We start from the raw sequence: 12,244 nt of genomic DNA on the forward strand, positions 1-12,244 counted from the left end.
CATTCTGAATAGGCCTATTTGTCCATTCTTCTTGAGTCATGTCTTGATCTCGTCAATTATTCATTTATAAACCCTGACTGTTTTTATATGAGCGTATTTGTGTGTACAATTCTTATCCTATTCATCACATGTCTGTTACCTATTATTATCGGGCTATAAATATTGAATAGCGCCTAATTAAACTGAGTTGGCTCACATGCCTTTTCCACCGCGCATCATTTCGTTTCACTTCGTTTCTTTGATCATCTGCTTGGATTAATGATTGTACACAATATACATATTCGAAATCCATTCTCGTATTTGACTTATTTTAATTCCATCATTGACTAACGAGTAAAGCCGATGATTATATACGAGGATCGGCAACATGTATATTTCAATAACAATCATTCATACGATATTACTGGAGTCAGATATAGGAGCACTAAAGTATTGACCACGTCGATAACATCGTCCAATCTAATTAACGTCAAAATGAAGGGCCCCACTAAAAATCTGATTAGTTGAAATCTGACAAGCATACACAGTGTCAAAGTTTGCACTTTTAAATTAGAATTTTATTTTTATTAAAAAGATCTGTAAGATGACTTCATTGTAGTTAAATAAAAAAAACCGTGACTTAAGAACGCCATACGAAACAACTGGTTATTAGTAGACATTGAGATAAAGAGTAGCATTAATTTTCTTACAGACCACATGGAAACGGAACTCAATTTGTTCCACTATGTTGATTCAAGTTGCCAATTATCACTACTATAGGAAATTTCTATATAAGTTGGAAGACTATGTATATCATCTATAGTAAACTAGAAAAAAAAAAGATAACTATTTCTTGGTAATAATATTAAGTTTTATGTCAGCAGACAGATTTCTAATTGGAATAATAATTATTGTATCTGAGAGCTAATACAAATTTTAATGTACAAAGAGTAAGTTATTATTTTAGTATAATTTAAGCTTGCCAAATCACCCAAGTGCGACACAAGGCAAGCCCTCACATGGAATCCTGAAGGCCAAAGGAAAAGGACATATTACGCCGAGAATTGAAGACAGATATGAGAATAATGAACAAAAGTTGGATAGAACGAGAAAGAAAGGCCGACGACAGAGTTGGTTGGAGAATGCTGGTCAACCACCTATGCTCCATTGGGAATAAGTAAGTAAGTTTTAAACTTATGAATTAATCACTGTTATAAGATATATTTAATTAAAACTAAACGTATAATGAGTTTAACATTGCTGAATGAATAACAATTTACACTTCTGTAAATATTAATGTTTAATAAAGTAGAGGTACTTTTTAACACTTACAAGACCAAAATTTGAAAGGGCAGTAAATTTTCATTGTTTATTTGTAATACCTCATCAAAACCAACTTCATGAAGGAGAACAGTAATCTAACGGGTTTTATCTACAGTAGTGAAGACAAATTACTGTAAATCACTATATTCATCCATTTGATATACATAAAATCTATTAAGGGATGTAATGAAATTTTGCTTCTCATCATTATTTCCTAAATCTCATAAGCTTTATCTTAAGATTACATAATCAAATATATGATGAATATATGCATGTATCGATTTTCATAAAGTATTTTTCCATTTCTAAAATTTATCCAAATACAAAATTTACTTTATTTCTTTATCCAAATATAGAAATTGTACAAAGCAAAAAGTGTATAGTAGTTTATAATATAAACCAAAGAACAGGATGATGTGACTAATATTACATTGACTATAAATGATAAATTATTTTAATCCAGTTCATTTAGGCTTACTTTTGATTTTAACCACAGTATATTGATCAAGTTGTATTATTGATTACTATGTGCAAAAGAATACAACTACAGTATGTACCCTGGTTTTGTTTTATCAATGACAATTAGTATAAAGCATAGATTATCTTCGTATGTTAAAAATTCTTATTCATGAGCTAAGTAACAAATATTTGTAAAGTCTAGTTCCATTGCATTTTTTTATCTAATACTTTAATAGGTGATGGTTATAGGTAGTCAACAAGTATCTGAGATCCTAGGTTTCACGCTATTCGGCATTCGTCAGCATGGTGTACCTGTAATCTTGATAGAACTTATGTTCCATGGCGAATCCGATCCCGTTTTATCCAACTTCACACTCAGAGACATTACCACTTAGCTAGCTGAACCACGTCTGACCTCCTACAGGACTGAATTGTAAGTAGACTGGCGTACAAATTGAAAATTGATGGATAGAATTCGATCTGTATTAAAAAGACCTGACTCTCGTGGCATTAATCACAACTCAGTAATCAGTCAATTGTGAATATTTTCAAACCCTATTCAAAAGACGAAGGTTGTATACGTTAAAGAATGAACAATGACTGAAGAATGTCCGAAGAATCTCGGCTTTCACTGTGAGATACCATAAATCTTTGAAGAAAAGCCCAGAGTTTAAATAAACAAAATAGTTGTTCCTGGTTAGCGTTGTTTTAGTAAGGCTCTTTTCTATGGGATGAAACTATTAACACCGTACCCAAACCTTCTCTTTTTCTCAGCCCCGGAACCGACAGTAACCCCCAAAAAGGTTTCAAGAGGAGATTTGGAGATCTAAGAAATTGTTAAGGAAGAAATAGCTTTGTGACTAGTCTTTAGGCCTTTTTAAGTACTACTAGAGAAGATTTTTATAAGATGTATTATTATCTAATTGTGTACAGTAAAAACAATCCATCTACTGCCAATTTCAATCGATACATTCATCATACTATGCATAAGCCTTGTAAATCCCTATCTGCAATCACAATACAAAAAGATCAGATGAAGGATAATAAGTATTTTAAAACTACTCTAAATACATATTCCATTTGATTATAAAAGAAAAAAAAATAAAAGACCTCAAATGATAAGTCATATAGTGTACATGATTAGGTTGTAGAGATAGGCCTAATTAACCTATTTTGTAAATAATTTTTGATATCTTTTGCATTTATTTTGTTTATTTTCACAATCTGTATGTTTATCACTGAACGATTGTACTTATTGTTTAAGTGCACGACCTTGAACACTTACTTACTTCCGTTTTTGAATTACACATAGTACAACATTGTTGATTGCTCATAAATAAATACACTCTTATATCCACGTATCTCGTTCTATAATGCTTGTGGATATGATAACCGAACTATTAATTAAATATCATCTATAATTATAGACTGTTGTGACATTCCTATCGTATTCTACGTTTGGCGAATTTACTGGAGTCATATCTACCTCGTTGGAATTATTAATTATCTATAATTATGGATTTTGGTACCAAACTCAACAGAACAAGTAACATCCTTTAAGTAACGTCCATGAACTTTTATTTGTGTTACATTAACATTTGAACGTAATAACCTTATTGCGATAATTGGTTAATGTACTTTTTGGTCCATCACAGGGTGAAAGACTCATCGTTAATGAATCTGTTATCTGTGATCAGTAAAAGTTTACCAACTCTATATATATATTTCTGAAAAACAATCTTTTAACTAGTCAGTCAAAATAAGTACAATATCACGACTCAGTGGCGAGAGCGGGTTCGTGGATGCGCACTGCTGAGAAGTCCCATAATAGGACGAAACGGCCGTCCAGTGTTTCCAGGTTTTCCATGGTGGTCTAGCTTCAATTGACTCATGCTTTCAATTATGAAAAATATTAGCTCTGTTTGTATATAATTCTATTCATCAAAAACAATTGACATTTAAATAAAACACATACGCACTTATTTTAACCAATCAAAATAAAGTATGATCATTTCACATGTAATAAAAGGAAATAAAAGCATCTGAGTAACCTTAGTGACCAAATTTGTGAACCAACCACATTTTTTTTGTTTGTTTTATTATTTCTGGAAATAGTAACTGACATTAGATCACTATTATTATTATTATTACTATTATAAATACTATTATTGTTTAGATAGTATTTATTTTATGCATACGTAACTTGTGGGTGGTGAATATAGAACAATAAAATAGAAATCCTATAAAAACTCTGGTGACAACACTAACAAACAAGATATTCATCAGCTTAAAAGATCAACGTCATAGTTACAAGTAACTGAAAAAAAAAGTAAGTTTCATTTAAAAATTTATTCTCAAGTTGAGTAACTTCATTTATTTGGTCATCATGAGCATGTAATAAGTATATATGCTATTATTTGTTTATTTATTTATATAAACACATAAATACTGGTACAAGGGGGCACCAGATGCATATGCGCCGCACGAAACCCATTTTATTTGTATGAGGGCTATGATACTGCCCAGGTGCCCAAACTGAAGCAGGTAGTTTTCTTAGGGGGCCACACCCCGAGCCTTTAACCTAAAGATCTGATCCACAAGACAGTGGAGCATTTTAAGGAGATGCAGTCCCATGGTAGCTGGTGACCAACAATAGGTTCATACGCCATTCGTTCCATCAGGATTCTGGAGCCCATGTGCACCACCAACCCTGTTAAAGCGCCTGACATTCGCTTTTCGTCCTCTCAATTTCGTAAACAACATCCCCATAACGAGAAGGCCGTGAGTAGGACTCCACTGGCAGTGGCTGTATACGCGTGTCCATGTGGGAGCATTTGGAGAGGGAGAGCGGACTCTCCCCACTCTCGGCCGTGCCAGGGCATTTGGGGGCTCTGACAAATTTAGTTAAATATAGATTCATTATGTCCTTATTTATAGGTACTTTGTTTCTTAAGTTTATAAACGGATCTAATCCAAGTCTTTTGCATATAAAATACTCATACATACTGACATAGACATTGATGATGTGAAGTATAATTGAATTATTCACACTATGACAATCAACATGACTTAGTTTATCCGCAAAAAAAATATTTCAATAATACACTTGTAATTGTAATTGAGTAATAACATATACATCAAAGAAAAATTCCTTATTTCAATAATTCATATCAAGAATGTAGATTTTTCTTTAAAATGTACATTTACTGTGTACTGAGTGACGTTCTATTTTTATAAGTTTATGCTGGATAATGGATGCTCACTGCTGTGGAGTCCCATACTAAGACGAAACAGCCTTCTAATACTTTCAGGTTTTCCATAGTGGTCTAGCTTTAAACAAATCATGAATTCAACTATTAAAAATTACTACAATATCCACAAAACTCCATTCTGATACTTCTCAATTTGATTTGAATAAATAAACCGTTTTAATTATTTATCATTTCGATTAGTTTTTTTTATTGTTGTTAACTTAAAAATATAATACAATCAGATCCAGTGACCTGTTGGTTAATGTACTACTCTCCATGTATCATTATTGATAGTGATGATCTTGAGATCAACTTTGATAATGGTAGATAAATACGACAGAGTACAACGCTATTTTGTTTTTAAGTCGAGTTTAACAATTATAACATCTAAAACATACTGATAGAAATCAACTAACAACATCTGAACTTTGAATTTGTTTCAGTTAAATTGATGTAAATAGTTAAGTCATAGTGCTTTCAGTATTTTCGTTCATGAAATATACTTTAACACTCATTAGACCAATAACATTGAAGATGTATTCAAGCTGTAACAAAAGTAGTAACCTGGAATATGAAAATTTATGGAAAACAATGATAATAATAAGCAGAGATAGATAGTGGCTAGCAGTGGAATCGAGGACGCGCGTTTCGTCCTATTTGGGATTCGTCAGCTGGATGTACCTGCATCTCAGAGTTGATGTTCACTCTGGGACTCGAACCCAGTACCTTTCGCTTCAAACGCCATCGCGTTATCCACTCGGTCACTTAGTCCTGATAGCCACTTGCTTGTGCGATGGGGTGAAGTTTAAATTCACTTGATATTGTTTGTTTGAATCTTCCCAACGAGGCTATATCGAGGCAATACGCACAGTATGCCAATTAGAGACTGACCAGTTGCAGTCCTAACACATCGATGGGGAGATTCAAACAAACAATAATGAATGAATTTAATGATAATAATGTTTTGGAAATATAGATAATATGATACTTATTTATTCCTTCATTTGGGATTTATCAATTTACTGCATTTACCTTCATTCTACAAAGTGTAGATGTTTACACAGTAATTCGAACTCAGTACTTTTTGCTTCAAACATTAATGTGTTATTAAACAACATACTGTGTCACAATAATCATTAACTTCTTCAACAGGGAAATACAAACCTTAACGAATTATTATTAGATTTACGATGATTATAGTAACAAATTACTGATAAGGGGTTTAGTATAATTCTATTTTTCATGGTTTCACACCTACATTTCATTTAATCAAGTATCACTTTAACAGTATTTTGTGTATAAGTTGTCTAGTCATTGTTAACTATCTAGCCAGATAACCTTCATATATCTAGACAACTGAAATCGTTATATGTCAATAAATATAACACATTATATCATATTTTGTTTATGCTCTCATAGGTATACACAGATACACATATTGACCATGCACACACACACATTACAGTTTTTTTCTAATTTTACTCATATCATTATCATCAAACCGTAAATAGAGTTATCTGTTCCAAGTGTACTTTTAAATTAATCAATTAACCGAGATTGTCACCAAGTGATTTAGTTTTTTTTATCAGTTCAAACTAAACACCTGATCTTCTCAGGTGTTCATTAACATTAAATTCCGTTAGAAAATTAGTCTTGGTTACAATCTCTTATTTTTCGTTATTAACATTATTAGCTTTATTCAATACTCAATTTTTGGTAAAATATAGAATTCTCAGCACAAAGTATTTCAACAAGTTTCCGTTTCTTACTTCTTGGTCGATCCTAACGATAAATATTGAGTAGTCGCCAGCTAAAAGTTAACAGTTGAGGAATCGACATTCACTGCATATTGCCAACCACTACGATATCCCTGATTGGGTTTTTTTGTAACTTATAAGACGAAAGGCAGTAAACTTTTTATAAACTCACCTTAACAGGTTATACGATTAATAAACATAATGCTGTGTTAAAGCAAATAAAAACAGATAACTTGTTGAAATATCTAGAGGGCAGAAACAGGTAGTCCAGATCTTCAAACAGGTTGCCTTACGTTTTTTGAAAATAAAAGCCCACACGATAAAAAAATATAAATGTCGACTAATCAGAAGTACATTGTAGGTCAATTCTTTTCAATGTTATTTGAATAGTATATGAGTTATGAGATACTTACACTCGATTATGTCCATTCAAACACATACAATTTGGTACATTGAAAGTGGATTATTCATAAATCAAGAAATTATAAAGCCCTTAACATTTTCTACTTTTACCGCTAGATTTATTAAGTCCTCATTATCAAGTGTTTTGATGATTGATTGACAGAATTTTTGATGAGATCAATTATAAACCAGAAAAAATCTTATCTTTCTAATCACCCTTTCCAAATTCTTTAAACTATCACAATATCAATGGTTGAAATAGTGATTCGATTTAAGTTAGACCACCATTGAAAACCTGGAAGCAATGGACGGCCATTTTGTTCTAGTATGGGACTCCTAGTCAGTGCGCATCGACAATCCCGCAGGTGAGTCTTGAACCCAGGACCTTCGGTCTCGCGAGCGAGCACTTAACCTCTAGACCATTGAGCTGGTATCCAACGGTTTTAATGTTTAACTTCAACCAATTCAAGTAATTAAATTACTGCAACCTCCACAAACCCCCATTCTCATAGTTATCACAAATTTACCAAAGTTTACTGTATTAGGAAATTTAAGAATATAGTTTTAAAGCTTATATTTTGTCGATAGGTGTGTACTTAATTTTCAAAAACATAATCTTAGATCATTGTAGTGTTACCAGGGTGACAATTTGTTGTAAAACGGTTTAGCAAACATGATGGGTTTAAACATTTCATGTAAAATTTACCTACCGATTTTCCTATTATACCGTTATATACCTGAAAATAAATAACTTTTATACGAACAAATATTAACTATAAGTGCAGTCCTAAACACAATAAGAAGATATAAGTAAACAATACTAAGTGAATTTAAACTTCACTCCATTGCACAAACAAGTGACTATAAAAACTCAGTAGCAAGCTGAGTGGATAACGTGATGGCGTTTGAAGCGAATGGTACTCGGTTCGAGTCCCAGAGCAAACATCAACTCTGAGATGCAGGTACATCCATCTGACGAGTCCCAAATAAGACGAAACGTGCGTCCTGAATTCCACTACTAGCCACTATCCATCTTTGCTTATAAAGCTTGCGACTAAGTCAATATTGAGACAATCGGCACAGTATGCACATATACCAATAAGATACTGATCAATTGCAGACCTAAGCAACAATGGGTAGATACAAGCAAACAATATAAGTATAGTTTTATTGTTATATATATATATATATATATATATATATATATATTATTAGCTTTATTCAGTATTATATTTTTGGTACAATATGGAATTCTCAGCACAAAGTACTTCAACAAGTTTCCGTTTCTTACTTCTTCGTCCTTCCTGACGATAAATATTGAGTGATCGTCAGTTAGAAGTTAGCAGCCCAGTCAATCGACATCTGGATAATTTACATTCTTCTCGCTGCATATTGCCAGCAACCACGATATCTCTGATTAGGCCTTCTGTAACCTTTACAGTGAAAGGTTTTACACTTTTCAGAAACGCACCTGAATAGGCTGTGCGATTAATAGGCATAATGATGTATTAAAACAAACAAAATTAGATAACTTGTTGAAATATCTAGATGACAGGAACAGGTAGCCCAGATGTTTAAACAGGCCTCCAGCAACATATGTATATTAAGTCTGCTATGTTAAACCACGAATTTCTTTCCCAAGTTTTATTTTCATTTATACTTTAATCAACCTTAACTATAAAAATTTAATACAATTATGCAAATAACTAACGTTTTACATCATAACTATTCTAGTTTATTAATCAGTAGTAAATGTTGGTCATTGTACACTTCTAAATAGTCTTTGGTATTTTACATCACATCATACATTATAATTGAATTTAATTCACTAATTAATTAATTCAGTTTGATTAACTAAACATTTTTTGAGAATCGATTACATTGTAGGATGTATTTGTTACAGGTTGATTTCATTTGAGATACTGTAAGAAACCTGATTAATTAAACTAGAAACGTTAGTATACTTGATTTAGGATATTCCTGAAGTTTTATAAAAAAAGTCATGACCGGTGGAGTTCAGATAACTTGGAGGTGAGACAGCTATGTTAGCACAGTGTTCTAATAGTGAAGCGCAAGTAGTGATATCTGATGGTCATAGGATCGATTCCTAGTGAGATTTTGGGTGTGCACTGCTGGGCAGGCCCTTACTATAAAAAAGGCAGCTATCCAGTGTTCTCCAGTTCTTAATCGTACCTAATCTGAGATTAATCTGTGACGAAAGCAACTGAGAGATTGAAGTAATCTATATTATATCTTCCCAATTGAGTTAAACTGCATCCATTTTGAAAATTTTTAAGATTTCTCACAACAGACAAACAATATCCCTTAAAACCAAAATGTGTATAAATTTTAAAATAACTACTTTTGTTGAAGTTTCATCATTGCTTGATCGAAGTCAACTGGTTACTATTGTAATAGTTTAATGATATATTGGAACATTTTAATGTTCACTGTGGAACTCAACTCTGAGATGCAAGTACATCCATTTGACGAGTCCCGAATAGGACTAAACGCGAGTCCTGGATTCCACTACTAGCCACTATCCATCTTTGCTTAGAAGATGAAGAGTTGATATTTTAAAGTAGCTAACTTAATAATTTTTTTGAATATGTATTCAAAATTGCTTATTTAAAGTTTTCGTCCCCTTTCTTTAAATAATGATTTTTCAGTTTCATCATAAATAACATTCAGTTTGACATTGTATCTGAGCATCTATCATGCTCAATTGATTTTCATATAACTTAAACATACGTTCGTTATTACAATAGAATTTATCGTGGTTAGAAATGTAAACCATTAGATTTCATTTCAGTGGTCTGAAGGATAAACGCTCAATCCAGTCCAGAGTTTCTTGGTGATCTATAATTATGTAATCAGAATCAGTTTGTGACATTAGATAATAAAATAGCTTAAATGATGAGACAAAATTCTATCAAATTTAAAAAGTTTACCGAAATCTTTCAAGATGAGAATTCACTGCACACATTTCGGTTTGAACTTATGATTTTCCTCATGGGATAACTTCAACTTGAGAACCGTTGGAACCCATTGTACCTCAGTAAATCATAAATCGACCGAATTTTAAAACTTAGATTTGTCAATATTTATAGTGCCAACTATGAAACCTGACATTTTTCAATTCAATCACTACTTAACTCTTAAATCAATACTGCTGAAATGTCTTAAACAAGGACGAACAAATTTGTTCAGTTCTTGATATTTCTTCAACTTATATAATAGATTGAAATCTTTTGATTGTTTTCAGTATTTTTCTTCATTCTGTCGATCGAGTTATAAATAGTAATGTAAATTAATCGGTATAATGATGTAAAACGCTTTGTGTATCATTGATTAGGTCTGCACAAGTAAATAAAGCAAAATACATCGTAAAACAATAAAACACAATCAATTTAATTCTGTCAACAAGCATGATTTGATTGACTACTCATGATTTATCATAAAATGAACAATTCAAATGATAATGACAATAACAAATTGAAAAGAAGATAGACATGGAACTTCATAATATTTTCATTGTCAATTAATAATGATAATATTTAACTTCACTGAATCGACGATATTATGCGACCTTCCATCATTGTCTTTAGTGAATAACTGCCACATAACAGACATTAACATCGTTGAATGCCGGCTCAAAGGTCAAGCGTTCGTGCGCGAGACCGGTCGTTTTGAGCTCGAACCCCGCACTCGGGACCGTTGATGCACACTGTTAAGGTAGACCCATACTAGGACGAAACGGACATCCAATGCTTCCAGGTTTTCACTGGTGGTCTAACATTGATCCATTAGGGATATCAATCTAAACTCAACAATCTCCACAACCCTATACTGATAATTAATAATTGAATTATACCAGATTATATATGTATGTCTAACGTAATAAAACCAGTTATTCTCATGGAAAAAACACTATTACACATTTGTGATTTTATGTGAAATTTCGTTGGTAAGATAATTCAGATTTTCTCAATCATGAAATACGGTTATGTAATATTCCCATGAAAATAATTCCAGTTAAGCTAACTGAACACCATAAAAATGCTCTAGTATTTAAAAAAAATACTAAAACTAATTTTACTTCCGACATATATTAGTTATTTCAATCGTCCTACTGATGTTTAGGACTGCAATTAGTCGGTCTTTTTTTGGAATATGTGCATCCTTTGTGAATCGCCTCCATATTGTCAGTCAGTCACAAGCATTTTATGCAGAGATTATTGGTGTCTATCAGTGGAATCCATAACGTGTGTTTTATCGTGCTTCAGACTGATTAGCCTGAGTGAATATCAAATCTTCGATGCAGGTTCATCCAGCTGACGAGTCTTAAATGAGAGGAAACGTGCATCATGGACTTCACTACTAACCATCATCTATCTCAGCCTGAAATACTTAGATTAACTGCATAATTCACCCAAATGTAAAGTATTCATAATGTTAAATACCGAAAATATTCAATAAAAGCTATACAATTTATTAATTGTTCATGGAGTACTCATAACAAAATCCTCAAAAAAATGGTGACCATCTAACTGTTCAGAATTATTTCAAACAGAAAACAACTTCTATTCCCTAATGTAGGAGAGAACTATTTAAACACGTGAAAATTATTGACATTCTGTTAACTCTTCATAATCAACGGTCAATTAGTTTCTAGTATTTGTAAAATGTAAAAATTATCAGTCTAACCAATAAATAGTAATTGGGAAAATAATTTAAGAGTAAACAAGTCATTATATTATTGACATTCTTTAGTTACTAGGTCAATTTTTAAGTAGTATTGATACATTAGATTATGTGTAGGTGGCATTTATACTAGGTTGACCTCAGTCAAGGTACTATTGAAAATCTGAAAGTACTGGACTTCTTAGAAGTGTAGATTTACAATCAAGCAAGGGATCTAACTAAGAATATATGTATATCTAACCACTAGACCACTGGATTGTAATCCATTATTATACATTTCCAAAGTCAATCGATTTGAGATATGACACAAAGATTATTCGATCCCATTAACTATGACTGTTTCTCTTCCGAATGTGTTTAAATATTACG

The 12,244-nt window shown here is 32.2% G+C and overlaps 1 protein-coding gene and 1 non-coding gene across 2 annotated transcripts in view; one reads left to right on the plus strand and one right to left on the minus strand.

Annotated features, from left to right (window-relative positions):
* The first annotated feature begins 3,823 nt into the window (after window positions 1-3,823).
* The window catches only part of Smp_140000 (putative tetraspanin-CD63 receptor), a 34,942-nt gene continuing 26,521 nt past the window's right edge, over window positions 3,824-12,244 (plus strand). The window contains exon 1 of the mRNA XM_018798691.1: window positions 3,824-4,090. The gene's annotated coding sequence lies outside the window, so the exon portion shown is untranslated. The remainder of the gene's footprint in view (window positions 4,091-12,244) is intronic.
* Smp_tRNA_00380_Pseudo_TTG.1.1 lies at window positions 5,712-5,783 on the minus strand. The gene has a single exon. It is a non-coding gene (tRNA).

Source organism: Schistosoma mansoni, chromosome 7 (genome assembly GCF_000237925.1).
Source record: "Schistosoma mansoni strain Puerto Rico chromosome 7, complete genome".
Classification (NCBI taxonomy): Eukaryota; Metazoa; Platyhelminthes; class Trematoda; order Strigeidida; family Schistosomatidae; genus Schistosoma; species Schistosoma mansoni.